The sequence below is a fragment of the Stenella coeruleoalba genome (genome assembly GCF_951394435.1).
Source record: "Stenella coeruleoalba genome assembly, chromosome: 4".
Taxonomy (NCBI): domain Eukaryota; kingdom Metazoa; phylum Chordata; class Mammalia; order Artiodactyla; family Delphinidae; genus Stenella; species Stenella coeruleoalba.
In genome coordinates this window covers 103,111,271-103,137,875 of record NC_137149.1, presented here as the reverse complement: position 1 = coordinate 103,137,875, position 26,605 = coordinate 103,111,271, and positions in this window count along the sequence as shown.

The window sequence follows — 26,605 nt, the reverse complement described above, 5'->3', positions numbered from 1 at the left end:
GACAAATATGAGTAATACTCAGTTTTGCTATCTTAAAATCTTAACTTAAAAAAATTATCCATTAATAAAGTGTAGAAAGCTTCACCTAAGGACTTATGAGATTAAGGGTCTTTCTAGCCATGCATTCTATGATCATTTACCAAAGGTCATACCCAGGAGTGTAGAATCAAACCTAGAACCAAACACATATGTTTTTGCCTATGGGATGGTGCTGCTGATAGGTTTGGCCAAGTCTAATTTCAGCCGATTGAAATGTTTTGCCAGGAACGCTTTCCAGCCATGGGGTTGTATGAACTACTCCCTCACCCATTTATCATCATGGCCCCAGCAAGTAAATGACCGGTAGTGGCAAGGGACAGTTGGTTGTTGGAAGGAGGGAGGTAAGGGTGAGAGGGACGTGGGTAAAGGCCTGGGTAGCCTTAGGTCAGAGGAGACAAGGCTGGACGCGGATGGAGCGTGTCATAGCAGACACTGAGGACCCAAGGCAGAGCATTCTGGTAAGGGCTTAGTGAGGATTCAGAGAACCATGAAAAGGGAGTGGGAGCCCTAGTGAGGAGCAGAAGCTGATTGGCAAGACAAACCTGGGTCAGAGTCAAGTGTGCAGCAGCCATGGCAGTCCCTGAGCCAGAGCTGCCATGTTGAGGAAAGACTGGCTTCAGGAAAGGTTTGTATTCTCACCTGTGGCTCACTCAGATGAGGGGCCTGAATCCTCTGGCTGGAAGTCCATGGAGCAAATCAGACAGCTCATGTGGGCTGCCTCCGAGCTTTCCCGGGCTCTCTGGAGGTTGTCATGGCTACTGACATTACGAAGGAGATGTAGATGGGGTCCCGGGAAGGGCATCAATCTCATAAACTTGATTTTGCCTCCCCTATAACCTGCCTCATGACTGCAAAGAGAAAACTCTTCGTGGGCATTTCATCAGAGAAGTAATTTCAACCAACTTACACAAGGTGACAGAAGAGCGAATGCATAGCACGGTGACATGCCCGCAATTTGAGAGCTTTGTTTTATATATATATATATATATAAAGATTCTACAGTATCTTCCTTGTATAGTAAACTAAAATGTGTACAGGTGGATGTGGTGATGGAAACAGCCTGTCAGAAGAAAAGGCATTTTCTTAGAAAAGGCATTTTCTTAGAAAAGGCATTTCCTTAGGTTTGTAACCATTATCTGGGAAAAAGAAAGAGACAAATATGACCCCCAAGTTTCTAAAGTAATGATCGTGCTGTTACTTAGGGAGGAACAATTAAATCAGTTTGATATTATGGGACTAAAAGAACTAATTGGTACATTCAGCGATTTTAGAAAATCTCCATCATTTCTTTAGGTGTTGGGTAGACTTGTTTTTAAGTTTGACCTCCTTTCACATCTGTAGGCACCATCTTCTCCATTGACAAGAAATAGCAGCTGTCTGATTCTCTGAGGAGACCTATTGGCTCCCACGCAAAATCCATCATACTGATTATGGATAATGACCCTGCCCTTTAGTTGTGTCCTCGAGTTGTGTGGTCAGACAGACACAATCAGATAAACAAGAAAAGATATGCCGGGAAGTTGCATGGTTAGATCAGGAAAGGGCAGGGGGAATTTTCTCTTCCTCTTAGAGTTGACCTACGTGCCTGCCATTTACCTGTTTTCTCTCAGATCCAATTCCCACCCTTCCCTTGCTCTGCTCTGTATCACAGTGAATTATATCTCCAGATAGTTTTGGCCAGTGGGAGATGCTAGCAGAAGATCATAGGTCAAGAGGAGGGGAGAAGTAGCTTATTGCTTCTCTTGCCTTGTCCTGAGTGAAGCTCATCTCCCATGGAACAGCCTCCTTCACGATGCCCAGCTTCTGTATATGACAGCCCGCACCCTGGCCCTAACTCTTCCAGTAGCCTGTGCTTCTGGACTCTGACAATGCCACATCTTTGTACAATTTCTCCTGCCCCAGGGTGATAGTGGAGTCCTGCTGTGGCCTTGCTTTTTCTTCTTTGCTTCTTGGGCTCTTCTATTACTGTTTAATCAATCCCCTGAATTCAATTTCCTCTATTTCTAAGATCCAGAGTAGTTTCTGGTTTCTTAAGAGGCACCTATCTGATGATATATATTTTATCTGATGGATACTGAGAATGTAGACGTTAGGCCATCAGCTTATAAAGCCCAGCATTTTCTAGCTCTACTCTAGTGCTCTGACTTCCTCACCTGTAACTTTCTTTCTTGCTCTCTCCTTGTCTGAACATTAATCTCCTTTTTGCTTGACGGCAAGTCAAACTCATTCCCTGCTCAGGGCATTTGCATCATTGTCTTCTCTGCCTAGAAAGCTTTGCCCAGATCTACATGAAAGACCTCATTCCGAAATCAACTAGGTGTCTAGTTTCACAGTTTTAACAGGTCTACTCTGAGGCTCTTCTCCATTGGATTGGGTAATCAAGACTTCCCCAGGGACTTCCCTGGTGGCACAGTGGTTAAGAATCCACCTGCCAATGCAGGACACATGGGTTCGAACCCTGGTCCGGGAAGATACCACATGCCGTGGAGCATTTAAGCCCGTGAGCCACAACTACTGAGCCTGCGTGCCACAACTACTGAAGCCCACGGGCCTAGAGCCCGTGCTCCACAACAAGAGAAGCCACCGCAATAAGAAGCACGCACACCGCAACGAAGAGTAGCCCCCGCTCGCCACCACTAGAGAAAGTCCCATGCTCAGTAGCGAAGACCCAACGCAGCCAAAAATAAATAAATAAATAAATTTATTTCAAAAAAAAGACTTCCCTAAATTAGCTTCTTTGCACATCCTGTTTCCAAAAGCAACCACACAAGCACGTATTTTGGAGAATCTATTAGATGTATTTGGGGTTCCATTTAGTTTTATGACTCTTTGATAGCATGGGCCTTTGAAGTTTACACACCAGAAGGAACTGTCAAATTTTATGCATTAACCGACCTTGCTCAGAAGTTGAGGAGAAAAAAGATCTCTATTTTGTTTTCAGCTTATAATATTTTCTGGATGTATTGTGCAATGTCTTTGTTTTGGTTAAAATGCCTTAGCTGGAGAACAGTAAAAACATCTGAAAAAGCTTTTTTTTTGTTTTTTTAAATAAGTAGAGAAAGGTGTGATTAGAGGAGACCAGAAAGGCTCTTCTGATAGAGCACATTTTGCCCAAGGGGGTCTACTGTTAGATTTCCACATACGTGGAATAAGTCATGCTTTTAAAATGCGACTGCTCTTTGGAGAGGTGCTATCAATTCTTCTCCTGCTGGTGGAAATAGTACAATTAACTTTCTTTCTGACTTCTGGGTAGATCAGATTCTGAGGACACCAAGAGTTTAGAGGGAGTGGTAAAGGAAAGTAGGGTTGATTTTTCAGGAGCAGGGGCTTATCTAAAGAAGGCTTACCAGGGCATGCTGGGGTGTGTATGTACGTGTGTGTGTGTGTTTGCATGCCCTTTGAGTGAGCAGGTGCCAAAAAGGGTCATGGGCAGAAATCAGGGCTTTTCTTTGACCATTTTGCCTAGGTCCATATCTAGAGGATGGTGTCCTCTCTAGAGGACAGAACATTCTGGTCTATGGAGGATGTGTTTTATTTTATTGCCTCTTGCCCTCCTCCCATAAACAGAAATTCTACTTTGGAAATCCTTGATTTTGATAAAGAGAAGAGCAACTTCTTGGAATGAATGGAGTTAGGTTTCTCACCCTGTTTATACATTCCAATGAACATTCATGTACATTAATACAGTAATTTCCTCAAGTGGTTGAGTGTTAACGAATCATTAATAATAAATATGCAAAGTTCATTCCTGAATTTACAGGTGCTGGTGGAAAATAGTCAAGGGCTAACCTAGTTGTCTATGAAAAAGCCCCTATTCTCATATATGTGATATGCATAAATAAAGTTATGTGTACTGCCTTCCATCTGGGGAAATCAAGATGCTATGCTATCAGCAAGCCCAGACTAGATGGCTAGTTCAATATCCAGCCTGTTTACTTTGGGGAAGAAACAGCTGTTCATAAAGCAATTTATATTAAACAGGTGCACCATGGCTCTATCTAATGGACGTGAAAGGTATAGTGGAGATCATCTGTAGACTGCCATTCTGCCATTTCCTCCTGGAAAGAAAATGGGTTTCTAAAGAAAATGCCATTTGCAAACTATTTCTTAGATTTTTACATGTTTAGTGGCTGTTTTTCTAAAAATTTATTTTATCATATTTATTTATTGTTTTTGGCTGCATTGGGTCTTCGCTGCTGCATGCGGGCTTTCCCCTGTTGCGGTGAATGGGGGCTACTTTGGTTGCGGTGAGCAGACTTCTCATTGCGGTGGCTTCTCTTGTTGTGGAGCACGGGCTCTAGTCGCACGGGCTCTAGAGCGCAGGCTCAGTAGTTGTGGCGCACGGACTTAGTTGCTCTGCGGCATGTGGGATCCTCCCGGACTAGGGCTTGAACCCGTGCTCCCTGCATTGGCAGGCGGATTCCCAACCACTGCGCCACCAGGGAAGCCCTTAATGGCTGTTTGCTTGATTTTTTGGAACTAGGAGATGATTTACATCTAGCTAGCAATCAAGACTGTATATTTGTTTTTCTTACCACCTGTATAATAACTGGATGGAGAGAGAAGAAGAGGCTTATACATTTTTGATACTTATCCTCCTTGTTGAATTAATGCATTTCATATAATTGTTGATTTTTGATATACTGGAGTTTAGGAGACTCATTTTAGTGATAAAAGTGGGGTGACAAATGGCAGTTTAGTCGAATAACTGACATATACCCTGCAATGTATAACATGAGGTGACAAGCATGAGGACAAAATGCCAACATGACAAGACTGGTGGAATAAAGCATAGATTGAGCCTGCATCCTTGATATTGTTGAACCACTGTGCTGACCTGGCCTGCATTTATCCAGATTTCATATTGTGGTAGTTAAATATCTGTTGCTTGAACTCTGCTATTTGAGGTTGTTTCTTGCAGCCAAACGCATTCCTAACTGATCTGATGTCTCAAACCAAATTCCTCCCTTCCCATCTCCTCTCCTATCCTGCTCCTCTTCTTATATCCCCTGAGTTAATGGCATCCACCAATTGCCCAAGTCAGAATCTCAGGCATCTTTCTCAACTTCCTTCTCTATTTACCTACCTCCTTGAGTACAGGCACTATTTCTTGTTCATCCTTTTTATCTCCGATCCCTAATACAATGCCTGGTACACAGAAGGCACTCAGAATGTGTTTGTTGAACTAATAAAGTGACTAGATATTTGATTTCATGGATTAGTACACAGATACCAAGTAAAGTGAAGAGGATAATCTCAGGAGATATTTTATTTAATAGGCTATGGTGAGTTTTGATAAGCCAACCTTGTCTCTTATTATAGAATATTTTTCTACTGATTAAAAGTTTTTGCTCTTTTGATTATGTTTTTCACATAGACAGTGTTGCACGAATACTGTCCTATTTTTCTTCTTGGACCCTTGTTTTAAAATTTTCCATGTTGAAATTGCCCTCTCATGACATTTCTGCTCCATAAATCAGTACTATTGATTGTTACAGTTAGTGTTGCTCTTCCTATGTTTACCCTGACAGGCATTGTGCATCTTTATAATGGCTTCTGCTAATGTCTGCTCTCTTCTCTTATATTGGTTGATTATATTAATCTTGTTCTCAGTATCTTGGGTAAGTTCTCTGCCTTTCTGTATACAGGGTGAGGATATAATGACTAGTGAAGGGGTTCAAGATCTGGTGGGGAAATGGAGAGAATACCAGACTTGAAGTGGAAAAAAACTCCAGGGTTTGTGTAGCTGCAGCTCCTGTATGTATGATTTTAATCAAGTCAAGAGACCCAATCAATTTTTAATTTTATTCATTTATTTATTTATTTTTAATTTAAAAAAATTTAAGTATAGTTGATTTACAATGTTGTGTTAGTTTTAGGTGTACAGCAAAGTGATTCAGTTATATATATCTATTCTTTTTCAGATTCTTTTCCCTTATAGGTTATTACAAAATATTGAGTATCATTCCCTGTGCTATACAGTAGGTCCTTGTTGGTTGTCTATTTTATATATAGTAGTGTGTGTATGTTAATCCCCAACTCCTGGTTTATCCCTCCCCTCTGGGGATTTATCTATTTCTTTTCCTCTTTGGTAACCATAAGTTTGTTTTCTATGTCTGTGAGTCTATTTCTGTTTTGAAAATAAGTTCATTTATATCTTTTTTTTTAGACTCTACATATAAGCAATATCATATCATATTTGTCTTTCTCTGTCTGTCTTACTTCACTTAGACGTTAATCTCTATGTCCATCCAGGTTGCTGCAAATGGCATTATTTCATTTTTTATGGCTAAATTATACTCCATTGTGTATGTATACCACATCTTCTTTATCCATTCATCTATTGTTTTTATTACTGCCCAACTTCTACACCATTCTTCTTTTTTTTTTTTAAACATCTTTATTGGAGTATAATTGCTTTACAATGGTGTGTTAGTTTCTGCTTTATAACAAAGTGAATCAGTTATACATATACATATGTTTCCATATCTCTTCCCTCTTGCGTCTCCCTCCCTCCCACCCTCCCTATCCCACCCCTCTAGGTGGTCACAAAGCACCGAGCTGATCTCCCTGTGCTATGCGGCTGCTTCCCACTAGCTATCTACCTTACGTTTGGTAGTGTATATATGTCCATGCCACTCTCTCACTTTGTCACAGCTTACCCTTCCCCCTCCCCATATCCTCCAGTCCATTCTCTAGTAGGTCTGTGTCTTTATTCCCATCTTACCCCTAGGTTCTTCATGACCGTTTTTTTTTTTTTCTTAGATTCCATATGTATGTGTTAGCATATGGTATTTGGCTTTCTCTTTCTGACGTACTTCACCCTGTATGACAGACTCTAGGTCCATCCACCTCACTACAAATAACTCAATTTCATTTCTTTTTATGGCTGAGTAATATCCCATTGTATATATGTGCTACATCTTCTTTATCCGTTCATCTGATGATGGACACTTAGGTTGCTTCCATCTCTGGGCTATTGTAAATAGAGCTACAATGAACATTTTGGTACATGACTCTTTTTGAATTATGGTTTTCTCAGGGTATATGCCCAGTAGTGGGATTGCTGGGTCGTATGGTAGTTCTATTTGTAGTTTTTAAAGGAACCTCCATACTGTTCTCCATAGTGGCTGTATCAATTTACATTCCCACCAGCAGTGTAAGAGTGTTCCCTTTTCTCCACACCCTCTCCAGCATTTATTGTTTCTAGATTTTTTGATGATGGCCATTCTGACTGGTGTATTCATTCATCTATTGATGGACATTTAGGTTGTTTCCATGTCTTGGCTACTGTAAATAGCACTGTAACGAACATTGGCGTGCATATAGCTTTTTGGGTTACAGTTTTCCCCAGATACATGCCCAGGAGTAGGATTGCTGGATCATATGGTAACTCTATTTTTAGTTTTTTAAGGAACCTCCATACTCTTCTCCATAGTGGCTGCACCAATTTAACATTCCCACAAACAGTGTAGGAGAAACCCAATCAAATTTGTTTTCTTACATTTACAACAGGAAGCAGAGTTACACCTATCCTGTCTACCTCACAAAACTGTTGTGAGAATCAAGAGCACTTCAAGTGTAAGGCTTATGTCATGTGTCTATTCCAGGGTGCAGTGACTTGCACTTGAACCACAAAGACTGAGCAAGATTATTATAGAAGGGGAGAAGATGGATCCCCAATGGGAGGAAGGTTGGGCAAACAATAAATAAATTTCCCAAAGAGCTAGCTTATAGTACCCAGGCATACTATGAGATCTCTTGTGCTTGAGAAAAGTTGCCAATTTACTCTTTTCTATATGATGTAGGAGAAGTTACTAAAAGAAGGGATGGGAGAATAAATTGTTTTCAGAGATATAAAACCCCTTGATAAGCTCCAAGTCCTGTTTAGATTTTCCTGGGATGGCCACACTTAGCTCCTAGCGTCAGAATCCAAGGAGGGCTCTAAACTGGACCTCAGGTAGAGTAATTAGAACTGAAGTGGGACCCTTGTCCAACCTTCTCATGTTACAATAAAGAAACTGAGATTCAATGAAGGGAAATGACTTGCTTTAGATCATAGGGCTAATCAGTGTATGAGCAGGACCTAGAACCCAGGTCTTTTAGCTGCTGTACTGAGAGATCCAATGACGTTACAATCATTTGTGATGTATTTCCAAATAATTCATTACTAGTAAGAGTTCAAGCACCAAGAATTTTTGAAAGACTTACTTTTTTATTTTTTCAAGGTTATCCCTACAGTCATGCTTATATCCCTTATTTACAATCCATCATTTGGTGAAGAGGAGAGAAAGTGGTGGGGATTACAGTCTACCTTGGATACATCCATGAGAGTGTTTTGCCTATGTGAGCATCAGTTGTGTCCAAACAGAAAAAGTTTAAATACTACAATGCCAGATCGTATGATGCTCAAGAGAGCCTCTGAGCATGCACTTTTTTTGTGATTTGTTTTTCCTTTAAAGGGAAAAATGTGACTCAATTTTCCCTGGACACAATGTTGAATGGAAGAGGATGCTATGCGCCTGAACACCCACTACTCAAGAGGCATCAGCTAATTTTTAATCTCCCTTTTTTCATCTGGAGCCTCACATCTCATTGGATATTTTTGCTACAGACTTTTGCATACTTGTTGATTAATTTCATTCATACTTTCATTTCTTAGCAGATATTTAGAGAGCCTAAATGTGTCTGACACCAAAAAATATAGATGACCAAATAAAGAGATAATTTGCTGGTGTTTATACTTCTATAATTTTAGGTTCCCAAACTGATTTTTTTTTTTAAAGTACTGGAACAGCATTAAGACTCTAGTGTGCTATTTTCGTGATTATCCTTCTTTGGCAAACTCTGCTGTAGGACACATTAGAACACATAGTGAAATAGAGTACATTTAAGTGGACATTTAATAACTATCGATAATGATGATGGTGATGATGATGACGGTGATCACAGTGACAAGGATGACATAATGATGGCACCTTGCAATTGGTGGTAAACAACGGCAATTACGTAGCAACTTCTGTTTTTGTTGTCTTCCAGACAAGTGCCTGAAAACACTAATTAACTGGAGAGATTGCTGCAGAGTCTCTTGGTAACAGGCAGCCTTTAATCCAGGCAAAGAGTAGAATCAGTATTAGCTGGATGTCTGGAATAAACCATACATTGTATGAATTACAGTATTTCATGGTAATTATCAATCTCCAAAGAGGGACCTCTTGGGAGATAAATATCTTTGGGGGATTTCAGGACAAGGTCAATGTGGTAATGAGAACTGGACAGGGTCAATGTGGACCCTAGTGCTTGATTCAACAACCATTAAGCAGTATATTTGATGAATCATCATGGCATTGGATCGCAGTGGTCCCGTGGCATTTGCTGTTGTTAGCTACTCTGAGGCCGTGGGTAATTGGTAACAGGACTATGAGTCAAGTGCAAAGGAAGTGTAGCTGCTCTAATTGCGTTACCGAAGAACCTGGATCTGTTGCAAAATCTGGGTCTTGTCTGTTCCCACCTCATATCATTATTTGTTGGAGGGATAGATGAATGCTTGCTTTTCAGATCACTAGGGTAATAAGGATCCTTTGCCAGGCAAACACATTTTCTTTATACTCTAAATTATTTCACAGAGGGGGGCTACTTTAAATCATATGTCAAGCAAAACAAGGGCACTTGGTATGAATCTGTCCTCCCAAGTCTTGGGCAAGAACTCATCTTCCTTACATTTGGGCCTTTGGAGTATTTATTTCAAATTAAGACGTGAAATATTATCAATATTATTTTGCTTGACGTATCTGCCTTCTGCAGGGGCAGCCAGGGCTAATGAAAGTGCGGGGTGGAGATGGGAAAAGCAGGAAACGCTCAACTTTGTTGGGCGTCGGAGGAGACACGGGTTGAAGTCTGTGTTGACACAGCATCGACTCACTGGCCTGGGAAGACAATGTAAAGGGGTCCAGGCGTCTAATCAGTAGGGAAGGGAAGAATGACTAGACATAAATTATAACATGATACGTTTTTTTCCCAGAAAAAAAATTATTTTACAGTTATGCCATGTGTTACCACAGCTCAGGTGCCTGCCCCTCCCCCGATCGGCTCCGACAGCTGCCTGGAGAAGGCAGTGAATCTTCATAACCACCATTTCAGGCAGGGAGTTTTTGCCGCTTTTCAGAGATGAAAATAATAGCTAAGAGACTTTACAAGTGGTTTGCATGAGTGATGATGTCATTTAAGCCTTCAAACACACCTGCGATGCCAGTTGCATTACTAACTTCATTTTACACATGAGGAAACTGAGGCTTAGAGATGTTACATCAATTGCCCAAGGTTTCAGAGGCACCCCAATCAGTCTTCCCTGAAAGCCCGTCATGCTGATCCTTTGTTGATTCAGATGGGGAAACGAGGCTCAGAGAGGTTCAGTGAATCACTCAAGATCACACAGTACGTAGCAGAATTAGGATCAAATTTAGCCAAACCATTTGTTAATGTCCAAGTCCCTGTTTACATCCATACCTCAGGCCAACTCTCCAACCCACTATAGTTCTTGGAAATCTGCCCACTGGAGGATTTGCCCTTACCAGTGTGTTCTGAGGCGTCCCCAAGTGAAGCTGTAATGTGGCAGCAGAACATTTCCAACTAACGCCGTCATATCATGCTGACTCCCCTGTGAACTAAGTCTTTACTTCCTCTGATGTTTGCTCACAGAGAGCTTCTCAAGAAGCCGTGCATGTGGAGAGGGAGAGGCATCAATTCAACAGTAGTAGGAATCTGGGTCTCCTGTTCACGTGAGTTACACCTTCTGGACCCGCCTAAGCCTGGTCTCCAAGTGGCACAGACACTGTGACTCAATGAATCAGACATTGCCCAGCTTGTCATGTGCAGCTCAGGTTGTTTTGTCCCAGGTGGATGCTCAGCCTCTAGCCAGTAGAATGTCAAGAGGTGTATTTCAAACTGAGAGCAGTTCTCTGCCGTAGGTCCTAGGTTTGCTCCAGGGCAGTAGGGATCTGTGCTGTTTTGCCTGGAAATGTAATCCTGCTTTCTCTCATCCTTCTTTGGATTATCTCAATTGTGTTTATAACTGGTTTGCTTCTCTGAACATAATGTCATCGTTGTATATGACATTACTATTAATTATTGGAAAAGTCTAAGACCCTTTACTGCTGACCATTTATAGAGAATTGGTACTTTATTTTAGAACTGTTTTGTCATCCATCAAATAAATTAGCATATGCATTTCTTTTGGAGGGAACGACTGTTTGCATGTCTACAAACAGTAAAGGGGAGAGAGGCCTGGGAACGTTTTGCAGTTTATCAAGGTATGATAACTCTCCTTATGCTCTTAATCTTGGAAGGGTGGGGTGGTAGAGAACATTACTGGGGGAAAGTTTTATTTTAGCAGATCCAGGTGATATGCCGGCAGATCTCTACTGCAGGCTGAAGTCAGTGGTCATCCATCCAAGTTAAGTCCCTCCTTGGGGTGGGAAAGTGTGAGTGGTTCATTTACTTCATTCAGCTCATTCCACCATCCTGAATGGGTGTGGTGCTCCTTCACTAGATACCGTGTGGTCCCTAATGCTGCCACCTCCTCCAATCTAGTCCAGGAGCAAGCATCTCCCTTATGGGTTCCTTCTCTTCACCTTGATCCACCTTGTCTCCCCAAAGACCTCCTCCCATGACCACAGCTCTAAACCTCAATCCCTACTCTATTTTTGGCCCTGAGTATCAGTCATTCAGCTGCATTTGACTTTCCCCAGGATGAAACTGGAATAAAAAAGAATGAATGGAAATGTCACTCATTGGTCTAGCCTCAGGATCAAGTATCTATACTATCTTTGGATCTTTCATAATTTTGGGTTTTTTCCTGGGTGTTTTTATGGAGATCGTGTGATGATTAAATTGATGAGCTCTGGAACGAGATTGCCTGGGTCCAAATCCCAGCTCTGCCAATTAGCTGTGTGACCCGGGGCAAGGCTTTAACCTCTGTTCCTTAGTTTTCTTTTCTATAAAATGAGGAAAATAAATACAACCATAATGTAGGATTTTGTGAGGATTAATAAATTAATGTGTGTAAATTACTTAGAAGAGTGTCTGGCATGTCTTAAGTGACTTAAAAGTGTTTGTTATCATGTCGTCTTTTCCTCTTCTTCTTCTTCTGCTAAAAGTCAATATGTTTCTTCTTTTTTCCAGTTGTATTTCAAAAGATCCTCTTCTACTATCCCACATAATATGGAACCAGGCCTTAGAAGGAGGGTGGACATATACCATGCCAAATTTGGGAGTGGAGGAGAGAAAACAAATCCTATTACTAGAAAAAACATTGGCAAGTCAATATGTAAAGTAATAGGGAAGACTATAACACTTTGTTAGGCCCTGGAATGTGTAGACATTAATTTGCTTAAAAGCACTAATGAATCTAGATAGTCAAGGGTGGAATTATAAATGATTTATTCTGGTAAGCTTGATCATGAATGTATTAATCATTTGAATAATGATTTATACATTTGGAGAAAGAGAGACTGGGAGCCAGAACACTGCTAGATTCTTTTCCAATTTTCATTATTATTTATTGTTTCTACTATCAAGTAGAGGGAAAAAAAGTCAAGTTACTCTTTTACTTTTGAAGGTGATGTGACTGGTATATCGCAAAGTTGGGTTTAGTACATTGTGAAGATGTTCACGACAAGTTGAAAAAATCAGGAGATAAAATTTCCTTTTACTTTACGCATTTAAAACGAAACTAGAATTTTATTTTTTAGTTTTATTTAGAGAGGAATTAAAATGCAAGAATAAGTTCAGCATGTTGCCATAGATGGAAAAGACTGAGGATCAATGAGCTGAATTTGATGGTTTGTTATTACGTGCGTTCAGACATTCTCCCACAAACACACAATTACTAAGAACAAAAGAATTAATTTCTTTCTAAAAGGCTTCTTTTCAAATAAAGTTTTGAATTTCAGAAGGAAAGAAAAAAGCAAAGCTATTTCGTATAGTGTTGGCATTTAATAAGTACTTAAATATTTGTTTGATACTTAGATTTAAGTTAAGATGTATTAACTTAATGTTGTAGATTGTTTATATACATGACTGCAATTCTTCTTCTTCCCTGGATGCATGCTGTTTTGCAAAGTGACTCCCGATTCTCTCATCAGGAAGTGAAGTCTATGTCTCCACTCTTTGAATATGAACTGGTCTTGTGATTTGTTCCAATAAAATACACCGGACATGATGCTGTTCCAACTCCAAGCCTAGACATTAAGAAGACTTCAGTCTCTTTGGAAACCTCTAACCACCATGTGGAAAGCTAAGCTAGCCTGGTGGGGAATAAGAGGCTTACTAAATGCCACATGACCCATGGCCATGAGTAAGTCACCGGATATATCAATGGGACCATCCTGGATCAGGCAACCTGCAGAAGCAAAATTACCTAAATTTGACTGCAGCTGTTTGCAGCTGCAAGAGCAAGTCTGGCCAATATCAGACGAAACACCCTACTGAGCTCAGGTTAAATTGTCTACCTGTAGAATAGTGTGTTAAGTAAAGGTAGTTGGTATCAGGTTTGGAGCAAGAGCTAAGATTCACTTACTATGTGCCAGGCACCTTTCTAAGTGCTTTACAGTTTATTGGCTCACTTTATCCTCATAACAACCCTGCGATGGGGTTACAGAAGAAGGAAGTAGCCTGAGGCTACTTAGTTTGGTGTGATTCATCTATAAGCCAAGGAATACCAAAGGTTGCCAGTAAGCCAACAGAAGCTAGAAGAGAGGCATGGAACAGATTCTTCCTCATAGCTCTCAGAAGGAGTCATCTTGTCGATACCTTGATCTTGGACTTCTAGCTTCCAGCACTGAGAATAAGTTTTTGTTGTTTAAGCCACCCAGACTGTGGTACTTTATTACTATACCCTAGAAAAATAATACAACTGTGTTGATACGCTCCATTTCTTTGGCTGTTTCACTGTGTTACAGAATGCTTCAATCTGCTCTCAGAGCTCATTAATTTGTTCTACAGCAATGTCCATTCAGTTCGTTATGTGGTCATTTACATTTTCAAGACTGATTACAGTTCATTTTCATAACAGCCTGTTCTTATTTCATGGATACAACAAACAATTTTTTTCGAAGTTCTTTTCCTTTGAGATGTATTAGATAGGATGGTATTCAGTTTTAAGTAACAGAAACCACAATACACTGTAACTTGAACAAGTAATAGGTGTATTTTTCTCATGAATTAAAAAGTCCGTAAATGAGCATCCAGGGCTGTTGTCTGGGGATTAGGCTCCTTCCATCTTTTTAGCCTACAATTCTGAGTATGTGGACTTCGTTCTCATGGATGTAAGGTGGCTCTTGCACTTCACAGCATTGGGTATGCATTTCAGGCCAGAATAGAAAAGACAGAATACAAAGGAAGGTTTGGTGTCTATATTAGAATAAAAAAATCATGACAAAATTCCCAAATTGTAGTGACTTAAAGAAAAAACTTACCTATCTTGTGTATTAATGAAATCCGGAGGTAGGTGGTCCAGAGGTGACATTCCACCACATGGTGCCGGAACCTAGGTTCTTTTAATCTTTTTGTTCTTCCATCCAAAATGTGTGGTTTTAAAAATTTGATCCAACATGGCTGCTCAAGATCCAGCCATCACTTCTTTATTTCAGCTACCAGGAATGTGGGAAAGTGAGGAGGATATGAACTTACATCCATAAGTAGAGATAGAGTTACATCCAGAGATAGAGTTCTGTTAAATCGTTCAATCAATCAATAAAGATTCTGGTAGTAAGGAAAAGGGGAGAATGGATATTGGTCAGGCAACTAGCAAATCAGTCACATTTGTGTATAAGTTTCTCAATTTATGCAGTGATGCTTCTTTCACGGTATTTGCGTTTCTTATATTATTAGTGATTCCTGGTTACATGACCCCTCCTCTTATAATTGGTGTGCTAATTTATGAATGTGGGAGTTCCTGTTATCATGCCTCTGAATGTTGCATCTGTTTATCATGATTGACTGCCTCCAGTGATTTCAGGGGAGGATTCCCTGCACTCAGAATATTCTGGTCTTTTGGTGGTGGAGACATCACCATCCAACCTGGGTCCTTGCCAAGAGCCCACATTTGCTGCTGCTACCTGGGGACTAACGACCTCACTAGTTCACCACCTGCCCACGGAGAGAATGACTGACCTCCCAAATGGACCTTTGGTGGAACCTCAACAAATCACCTCAAGAATTCATCTTCAGGCTCCTGTAGGTTCTCCTTATCCACCACTGCAGAACTGAGTGTCCCCAGAGTAGCTGCTGTCTTTTGCAGAAGTTCTCTGATGTACAGGTTTGGGTCATTTTTTTTGAAATTAATTAATTTTCCCCCCAGCTTTATTGAGATATAACTGACATAAAATATTGTGTAAATTTAAAGTATACAACGTGTTGATTTGATCCATTTATCCGTTGGAAAATGATTACCACCATAGCATTACCTAACACCTCCATCCTGTCATATAATTGCAATTTCTTTTTTATGATGAGAACACTTAAGATCTACTCTGTTGGCAAATTTCAAATATAATACAGTATTGTTAGCTGTAATTATAATGCTATACATTAGGTCCCCAGAACTTGTTAATACTGTAGCTGGAAGTTTGCACCCTTTGACCAACATCTCCCCATTTCCCCCACCCCCAGCCCCTGGTAACTACCACTCTACTCTCTGTTTCTATGAGTCTGGCTTTTTTAGATTCCACATGTAAGTGACAGCATAACAATATGTCTCTCTCTGACTTACCTCATTTAGCATAATGCTCCCAAGTTTCATCCATGTGGTTGCAAACGGCAGGATTTCCTTCTTTCTCATGGCCAAATAATATTCCATTATATATATGTATCACATCTTCTTTATCTGTTCATCCATTCATTGACACTTAGGTTGTTTCCATGTCTTGGCTATTCTGTACAATGCTGCCATGAACACAGGGACCAGGGCAGGCAGCGGTGATGGCCGGAGCAGGTGGGACGCTCATCCTTGGCTGCGGGTGTCTGTGCAGTGGCAGGGGCCGGATGCAGATGCACATGTTGTGATGGGGGCCAAGGCAGGCAGCAAGGGCCGTGGCCAACTACAGGCTCACGGGCAGCTGTGGAATCTCGGCTGTCGGTGTGCTTTCCTGTGGCTGCGGTCTCCTGGAGGTGCGGGGACGCGGCTTCAGGTACAGATGGAGTACCTAGCCCTGAGTGTGTGCGTGGCGATGGGGCTCAACTGCAGGGGTCTGGGCTGGTGTCTTGTACTCATGGAGACACAGAGGCCTGGGAAATGCGAATCCCAGGCTCCAGTGGCGTTGCAGGGCTGGGGGCATCAGCGAACACGAATACTTGTGGGGCAAAGGCTGATGAAGTCTGCAGGGGGTCCGTGGTGGCTGTGCTGGCCGTTAGTCTCTTCATTGATGAAATCTGCTGGGTTTGTCTGCAGGTCACTGAGAACCACAGTCACTCCAGCTCTGGGACTGCTCTTGGCAGCCCTCACTTTTCTTCTGTGTTCTTAGCCATCTCTGTACCTTTCGGCGTTGCCCATCTGGATGGAGTGAAACTAAAGCAGGACCTTTGTGCCTGTCCCAGAGGCTGGGGAATCTAGTCGCTTGCCCTGCTCTTCGTTTCCTCTTTCTAGCTGGGAAGTTCCCTCCTGGCACTAAGCGATGGGATGGATGTTGAAGGCAAAATGAAGCAGTCTTCGTTCTTTTCCTTATGTGGTTATTCTCAGGTTTTTTGTTCCACTGTTCTGCTGAAGTTTTTTAAGTGGACTCCCGGGTTCTCCCAGAGCTGTTTTCGTTTGTGGATAGCTGTCTAATTGTTGGTTTTCGTTAGGGGACAGAAGCTAAGGTCTTGTATGTTGGTGTTGTCATTTGGGTGACATCACTCCTCTTGGTTTTATTTGAAATCCAATCTCATTTTACTTTTATATATAGGCAATATATAAAAGTAATTTATGGCTCCCTGAGAGTACCTCTATGGTAGATAAAATAAACACAAAAGTTTTTCTGTCATTTCTAGGGATTTGGGGCAGACCTGTGTAGGTACTCAGCCCACCCACCCTATTAAAACAATCCTCCATTGTCATTCTCTACTATGTATTGATCAATAATAGGTTGAATATAATGTTGATGTCATAATGGGTGTTAGTTTCCTTTGGCTAATGTAACAAATTGCTATAAACTTGGTGGCTTGAAACAGCGGAAACCACGTTATCACAGTTCCGGAGGTCAGAGCTCTGAAATCAAGGTCGTGCTCCCTCCAAAGGCTCTAGAATCCTTCCTTGCCTATTCCAGCTTCTGATGGCTGTAGGTACTCCTTGGCTTGTGGCTGCATCACTACCATCTCTGCCTCCGTCTTCACATGGGCTTCTGCTCTTTGTCTTTGTGTGTCTGTATCATCTCTTCTCTTATAAAGATACTTGTCATTAGATTCAGTGCCTCCCTGGATAATCCAGGGGGATCTCATCTAAATATCCTTAACTTAGTTACATCTGCAAACACCCCTTTTCCAAATAATGTCACATTCACAGAGTCTGGGTATTAGGATGTGGACATATCTTTTGGGGGGCCACGATTCAACCAAGTTGAACATTTGGAAAGCAAAGTTAGAGATACTCTAGCGTTGCACATTGCAGCATGGAGCCGCAAACATTAACATTATACGTCACACGATGAATATCAGCTCCCATAGACTCAGTTAAACTTTTCTCCAACTTCTCTTACGTTGTTACCTTATCTGCAGAGATATCTTATAAAAAAGCAAAAGAAGAGTGTGCTCACTCACTTACCAGAGACCTTTAACTGCCAGTTTGCTGTACCCTTATGTCCTGAGAGGAATAGATAATAGTAATCAAACAACTCATCCTTTTCCTTACATCGTACTAAATCTTATATCAGCATTCACTCAGTAACTAAATCCTATATCAGCATTTGCTCAGTAATCACACAGGATTTTCTCTTGTGAGGTTAGGGGGAGAGCTGTGAAGGGAATTAAATAATAGTGAACCAGAGTGGAGCCTTTGCCTTGCAGGTGACTCAGTTACAAGTAAGGCTTTTCAAATTCTTGAAGCAAGGTCACTTTGGATAATGCCAAGCTGCCTTCCCCAGCAGCTGATCATCTCAGCAGCAGGTTCTCTGGGGCTTTGGTTTAACCCAGCTTGGGGGTCATTTCTTCCTTTTGTAAGAGGCAGTCAGCATCCTGCTGAGAATTGCTTTTGAATGGTCTGCATTCTCTGTGGCCCTACACAGCATCCCATGAGGTGCTCTTTTTCCTGGGGGCAATTTGCAGGTAGAAGGGTTGAGGTGATGGGATAAGGTGTGAAAGGACTTTACTGGTAAGAAAACTTCTGGGAAATGTGAGGCCCCTTAGGGAACTGGAGAGTTGGGTTTGGTGTGGTCAGACTACCTGCCAGGGTCTGGTTTTCTTCCCAGTGACTAAATAGTCATTAATTTATCCTTGACTTCAAACCCCAGGAGGTTTAGATACCTTATTGGATGGAACCTGGCATTTCTGGCTCAACAGTGTGGCTGGTTACCTTATAGCCACTGCTCCAAAGGTGGTAACCATGTGATAGGACCGGAAGATGGGACCATTTATGATTAAAGGGCCTGTTTCAGCAAGAGTTCGTGGTGCTTCCCTCTCTCCTCTCTCAGGGACACCACCAGGCAGAGGCAAGGGGTACAGGGACTGTGAAGGTTGACAGGAGACAAGCCAGGTCCATTTCATTGCTCAGGGTCCACTGAGCCTTGAACTAGGGGATAGAATCAAAGAGTGAACTCACTGTTTAGGGAGATGATGTAGGACTCATGGAGAAATCATTATGTGTTTGTAATAGGATGCTGAATGGGACTTTTCACCTTGGTTTAGAATTTTGGCCAAAGCACAAATCAGCGAACATTATAACAAGGGCCATCTCTGAGCAGGATGTTCTAGGATACGGCAGAACTGGTATATTTGTGATGTATTTGTGATGAGAGGTTTACCATCTTCCGGAAGCTCAGGGTGGGGACAGTGAGAAGAGACTCTTTTTTTTTTTTTTTTTTTTGCAGTACGCGGGCCTCTCACTGCTGTGACCTCACCTGTTGCGGAGCACAGGCTCCGGACGCGCAGGCTCAGCGGCCATGGCTCACGGGCCCAGCCGCTCCGCGGCACGTGGGATCTTCCCGGACCGGGGCACGAACCCGCCTCCCCTGCATCGGCAGGCGGACTCTCAACCACTTGCGCCACCAGGGAAGCCCAAGATTCATTTTTAAAGATTAGGAGGTGCCCATGAATGGAGGAGGCTAGCTCCTCCTTCCCTGTTTGGACATCTGCTTGGGCAGTGGAACTGACACTCTACACGTGTCCCTACCTGAGCGGAGGATAAGCGAATTGGAAAGCAATGGCAGGGCCAGGTGCTGGGTGGGGTGATCGGAGAGGGCTGCGCTCACAGCGGTTGGCACGGATGACTAATGAGGTACCCATGGGTCATCTGGACCTTGCTGAGGGTGCTTGAGCCATTCGCTGGGCTTCGCTCTCCCAAGCGTTTGCCAGCTGGACCTTCTGAAACTCTGGCAACAGAAGCTGTAGGTGGATTGCTGGTGATGGAACCAACGAGAAGGGTGAGTGAAAGGTTGCGAGGGAACTTGCTCTCCCACAGCAGGGAACCAGGCTGGGCAGAAAGGCCTTAATCAACATTTGGATGTTTGCTTTCCGAGGGCACAGTGGGTCAGAAGGATTGTGACAATGAACAAGAAAGAAAAGTGGCCTTTCCCAGTCAGGGAACCAGACAGTCTGAGACAGGTGCTCTTTCTTTCCTCTGCACTGGAAAAGCTAGAAGCTTTAAAAAGTTAAACAGGAGGAGTGTAAAGAAGAGACCGTGTCCCTTCTCTGTTTCAAGTCCCTGGAGCCACAAGCACAGTGTGCTTTGGGGAAAGGGAAAACCTGAATTATGTATGAAATTGACGCTTGCATTTGGACTGGACTAAGTTTTCACAGATGAAAATACTTGGAAACAAATGGAATCTGACCACGATGTCCTTCAGCACTCCACAGGGATACAAGCGGTGACTTGTATGGGCAGGTTAAATTGAACAGCTTAGTACTTCTGTCCACTTCCAAGTCAATAGTGGGTTTGAGACCGGATGGAGGTTCACACTCAAAGCTCTTTTTATTTTTTTAAATATTTTTGAATTTTATTTATGTTTTTATACAGCAGGTCCTCATTAGTCATCAGTTTTATACACATCAGTGTGTACATGTCAATCCCAATTGCCCAATGTAACAGTTAATAATAGACTTCATCTACCTTATGACTGGGTGGGGTGAATAATAGTGTTGACTTAGCAGGGGCTAGGATTATTTTTTCAATTGAAACCTGATGTTTAGAAATAGCATAGTATTTTCAGAACTCTTCCATGAATTTTTTGTCATTTTTTAAGGAATTTAAAACGTGGAGCCCTGGAAACATCTTCACATGTAGCACCTGAAAATATTGTTTTGTTTTCTACGTTATTTGTATTTCCAAAGAAATTGCTCTTGACCAATTCCACTATTTTACTAATTTGTTAATTTCTACTTTTACGAATTTCTTTCTTTCTTAGGTTGATTTTTTTTACATTGATTTTGTTTTTTCTTTGCTTCTTTAGTTCAGTACTTTATTGTGAGCCACTTTCCTCTGTACAAACATTTAATGATAATAAATTTCCTTCAGATAACAGCTAGGGTTGTGTTCATACATTTTAGGATGTAGTGTTATTATTATTACTTAGTATTAAACATTATGTAAGAGTTGATTTTCTTCTTTGACCCAAGAGTTACTTAGGAGAATGGCCTTTAATTAATTTCTAAGTGGTTAAACTTTGTTTCCGTCAGTTTCAAAACCTTACCAATTTTTTTTTTTGCATTGTGAACAAAGAAGTTGACAATTTCTGCTCTTTGAAATTTATAAAAACTTTCTTTGTAGTATAGTATGCGACAAATTTTTGTGTTTTTTTTCATGGGTGTTGAAAAGTAAGTTGTTTTGTCTATAGAATTGAGGGTTAGTTACCAGCACTTAAATCAGTCTTACTAATGACAGAATTTAAATCATATTTATCATTATTTTGCCCAGTTGGTCTGTTGAAAATCAGAATGGTAAGTGAAATCCTTCTACTGTTATTAAATTTATGTGACTTTATTCTTGCCTTACTAAATGTTTTTGCTTTATGTAAAGAAAGTTCATGGAAATAATATACCTAATTTGAGTTGTACTCTTCGTCAATATAAAATCATTTGATTTCCCTTGAGTTATTTAAAAACACTTATGCAGGGCTTCCCTGGTGGAGCAGTGGTTGAGAGTCCGCCTGCCGATGCAGGGGGTGCGGGTTCGTGCCCCGGTCCGGGAAGATCCCACATGCCGCGGAGCGGCTGGGCCCGTGAGCCATGGCCGCTGGGCATGCGCATCCGGAGCCTGTGTCCGCGACGGGAAAGGCCACAACACTGAGAGGCCCGCATCCGCAAACAAAAAAAAAAAAAAAAAAAAAGAAATAGCACTCCCTTCCTCCCCTCCTCCACCTACTTGTGATTCTTTTTCTTTGCTTAATTTTCCACATGACATTTATCAACACATGACACTTGTTTGTATATTGTTGTTAATTTTTGTCCGTTACCCACTCTAAACTAAAACATAAGCTCCATGAGGTGAGGGACTTTGATCTGTTTGGTTCATTACCTTAGTCTCAGCACCTGACACAATGTCTGGCATGCAGCAATTCCTCAATAAAAAAATTGTTGAAGGAATACATGAATCCCTTTGGTTTTAAACTTTATCTCTTTATTTTTGTAATTATTGTATTAAAAATTATTAAGGTTCTAAAGTTTAGCTTTGGTCTCATGATTTGGCTCAAAATATGCCATTTAAGCTGTGGCTTTGGTGTTGGGCTTTAGAAGATAAATCACCAAATGCCCACTCCAGTGTCATTTCTGGAATTTCTGAACTGACCACTTCTAGCTTACTAGCTTGTTGAGAGATGCCTGGATCTCAAATAGTCGACAACATAGCAAATCTGATAGAAGAAATATTCTTAGAAAGGAAATTCAATGCAACATCATGTATTGTCATTGACATTGCAAAAAACACCATGAAGGGTATGAATGATTTTAGACTTAGAAGATAAGATGCTATGTTCACATCCTTAACTTGTGTGTTCAGAAAGGAATTACAGTATGAGGTACCATCATAAGATTACTGGCGGTAAGGTAGTGGGCCACTTACTATCCTTCCTCAGCAGACAGACACCATGACATCCAAGAGGATTTGGAATTACCTTGCCAAATACTCATACAAAATATTCAAATAGAATGGAAGAAATACTACATGTTTAAAAGTCTACCTGAACACATAACAATACCAACAAGCAGGACTTAGAATCAGTGGGTTTCTTGAAGATAAAACAGTTCATTTGCCGATGAACTGCGTGCTGCTGAAGAAGTAACCTAACGGATGAGCTTGAGAGTGCAGGTATTTCTGCATGATACCTGCTATAAGGATTCGTTTCGTAGGCTTCTCCAGGGAAGATGATGAAATTGCTGTGCATCCAGTGAAAGCTAAGGTTGTGAATAGAATTTCAGAGACTATTTTGTTATCTTGAAAGTCAGTTATGATGCTCTCTTGCCACATTTTTAGATCCAAGGTTTAAGGGCAAATTAAAGTAGTACGTTCATGCATAATATTAAAAATAAAAAACTATAAGTGAGAGCAAAAAAATTCCTTTGCTTCTGAAAATGTTCAGAAAGCATCTTCTTCAAGCAATGCACAGAGATTTTGTTTGTGAGGTGGTTTCAAGGAGATTGCATAATTACTATTGCCCAAAGCTTTAAGTCCAGAAGGTGCAGAGGAGACAAGACGTCTTGAATCCAGTGGCTCCTGGAGTGGGAGGGCAACATTACTACCGGCAGTGGCCTATTCTGACTCGAGTCGGTAAAAAATATCTTCCCCTTTTGCTAACCTATTTGATATTGTCAGCGTGTGGTACGTTGACCACACATAGGAGCAATCTGGAAGTCAGCAGAGCTAGGAAATGATTGTTTCTGCACTATAATGTCAACGTCAAACATTTGAGAAGTAATGTTTTAAGCAATAAGATTGAAGTGATGATTGAATTTATTTTGTGGAAAAATTTTCAGATGTATTCTTGTCTCAAGAAGTTCATTCTGTGATGGTGATCCCAGTTTTGGTTTTGGTCTCATCTGAATATTGAGTTCAAACTTGGCCCTTTGGTATTGGGCCAATGTGTATATTTGTTATATTTCTATTAACTTGTGAATGCATACGAAAGAGTAATCAGAATACAAGGACTATCTAGCACCTACCACCTGATTTAAGAAAAAGAACAACATGCTATTATTGTCAGTGCCTTTCCGCACCCCATCCTTCTTCTCCAGAGGTATCCACTCTTCTGAATTTTGCATTTATCAGTTCCTTACTTTTCTATAGTTTTATGATATATGTTTACATCTTTGAACAGTATATTTTTAGTTTTGCACATTTTTTATCTTGTATAAGCAGAATCATATTTTTGTTTTTCCGTAACCAAATTTTTTAACATTATGTTTAAGATTAATCCATGTTGTAACATTCATTTTCATGGCACTATAGTATTTCACTGGCTAAACATTCCACATTTTATTTCTTCATTCTACTCTTTATGGACTTGTGTTGTTTTGATTTTTTAAAATTGTACTCTTACACACAGTATTTCTATGAACATTCTTATGTCATGCGTCCAAATGTACAAATGCAAGACATTTTCTAATGTGTGTGTGTAGCGTGTAGGTAATGACGGAGTATGAGGTTGGAAGTCAAGCTTCATTTTCCTCATATGGATATGAAATTGTGTCAGCCATCATTTTCCCACTCCCATGAGTGCCACATCTATAGTATACCAAATGTCATTTATGAATGAGCCCATGTCTAGTCTCTATTCTGTTACATAGGTTTATTTGTGTCTTGGGGCATTGATACAATATTGTGTCTTTCAATCCGTGAACATGATATACGGCTCCATTTATTTAGGTCTCCCCTACTGTCTCTCAATGAAGCTTTATAAGTTTCCCTATCAGAAGTACTTACTGCACATTTTGTCCCTGTGAAGACGCCAAAACTACTGCCTCTCTTAGATTGGACAACATGCTTTCAGCAAAATGCCAGACTCATACCTTTGGATTTCTGTTTTCTTGTAGATTTTGGCTTGGTAATTCCACACTCTCTTTTTAGCTTTTTGATACTTTAAAGATCATGATTTTTATATTTTGCCAAGATATTTTAGTTTCCTCCAGCAAGAGAGTTGGTCCAAATCACCCAGTCTGCCACCACTGGGAGGAAGTCCCTAACTCTTCTTGTACTTTCATCTTCTAGATCTTTCCATTTTATCTCCTCTTCTTTTCCCTTCATTCATGGCTTATCTCTTCTACACCAAGCTTCCCTTTATCCTTCACTTCTTTCTTCCTGTTTGCTTAAATTTCTTTCAGCTTCTCTGATGGTCTTTCCTTTCCCCCTTTCTTTGTATTTTAATAAAAAATATAGCATATTTCATGATCAGGAGAAACAGAAATGAGCATGGTGGAAGCTAATTACATTAGCACCTCCCTCAAAACAAAACAAGAAACCCCAATGTTCATTGCAGCACTATTTACGATAGCCAGGACATGGAAACAACCTAAATTCCATCGACTGCTGAATGGATAAAGAAGATGTGGTACATATATTCAATGCAATATTACTCAGCCATAAAAAGGAATGAAATTGGGTCATTTGTGGAGATGTGGATGGACCTAGAGTGTGTCACAGACAGTGAAGTAAGCCAGAAAGAGAAAAACAAATATATGTTAATGCATATATGTGGAATCTAGAAAAATGGTACAGATGAACCTATTTGCAGGGCAGGAATAGAGATGTAGACGTAGAGGATGGACATGTGGACATGGGGTGGGGGGGAAGGGGAGGGTGGGACGAATTGGAAGATTAGGATTGACATATGTACACTACTATGTGTAAAATAGATAGCTAGCGGGAACATGCTATAAAGCACAGGAAGCTCAGCTTGGTGCTCTGTGATGACCTAGATGGGTTGGATGGGGGGTGGGAGGGAGGTCCAAGAGGGAGGGGATATAGGTATACATACAGCTGATTCAACTCATTGTATAGCAGGAACTAACACAACATTGTAAAGCAATTATACTCCGATAAAACAAAACAAAAACAAAACACAACAAAAAGACAACACAACAACAATCCCACCAGGATTTAGCCGTAAAGCACATTTACTTATGTTCATTATTCAGATGAAAACTGCTAGAAGAAAATGGGGAGGAAGTGTGGCTGTGTTGCGAGAGCTCGGCTTCAGACTAGGATAGACTTGGACTTCTGTCTCTCTCCACAGTTTGTAGCTGTGGAAACATGGGCAGATCTAAGGTCTGTGATTAATTAATATAAGTTGACCTCTTTCCCTCCTATTGGTTGGCTAGTAGATCTATATTTATTCCATCTAGGCTGCATAACTGCCCTGATGCTCTTTATATTCCACAGTGAACAGAAAAGTTCAATTTTTTTAAAAAAGAAGGATCACTGCCTATACTTTTATCTGAAGTTCCAACAGGTAAATATTATTGGCTGTAAGATGTTTCAGGTCCTTTATTTTGAAGTTCGAAATGTCCAGTTCACTGGATTGGCTGATGGCATCACATTACCTAATTAAGTAAATGTCTGTCCTTTGGTATTTCTTTGGTTGGCACTAGGAAAAAGAGTTGTGGGTTTTTTTGGGTTTTTTTTGAGGTACGCGGGCCTCTCACTGTTGTGGCCTCTCCTATTGCGGAGCAGAGGCTCCGGACGCGCAGGCTCAGCGGCCATGGCTCACGGGCGCAGCCACTCCGCGGCATGTGGGATCTTCCCGGACCGGGGCACGAACCCGTGTCCCCTGCATCGGCAGGCGGACTCTCAACCACTGCGCCACCAGGGAAGCCCTGCATTAACTTTCGATAAGTGTAATCATATTAGAATTCCCAAAGGGTCGTAGTACATAATGAAACCTGGTTGTGAATCTTTTTGTAAAGTGAAAAATGTTCTTTTCTTATTTTTAAAATATCAAATTCTATTAAAACAAATGTTATATGGACTTGAAATGTTATCTATTAAAAATATACTTGAAATATAAACATTTTGTTCATTTACCGAGGAGCAGATTTTTCTAAAATAGACCAGGATAAAAAGTAGCATATTGTTACCTGCTTGAATTCTGGCATATCCATTTTTTCTAAGGAATATATCTTCAGTTTAAATTTTAGCAGATCAGGTATTTAGGTTTTCTTCTCCGTCTCTCCCTCTTTCTCTTTTCCCTTAATTTAGCGGTTAGCTTTCAAAGCTGAGAACTCCTACATTTTGCCTCTTCCACTTGTACGGCTTGTACATGTAGTACCATGTACAGATACAAGAAACAGAGCACATCACAGTCTTATATAATACCTTATGTTTTTTCTAATAATTTAATTACTTCTTGCTTCCATTTCCCTAAGATCCCTGGGGAAATTGTATAATTTTGTGTAA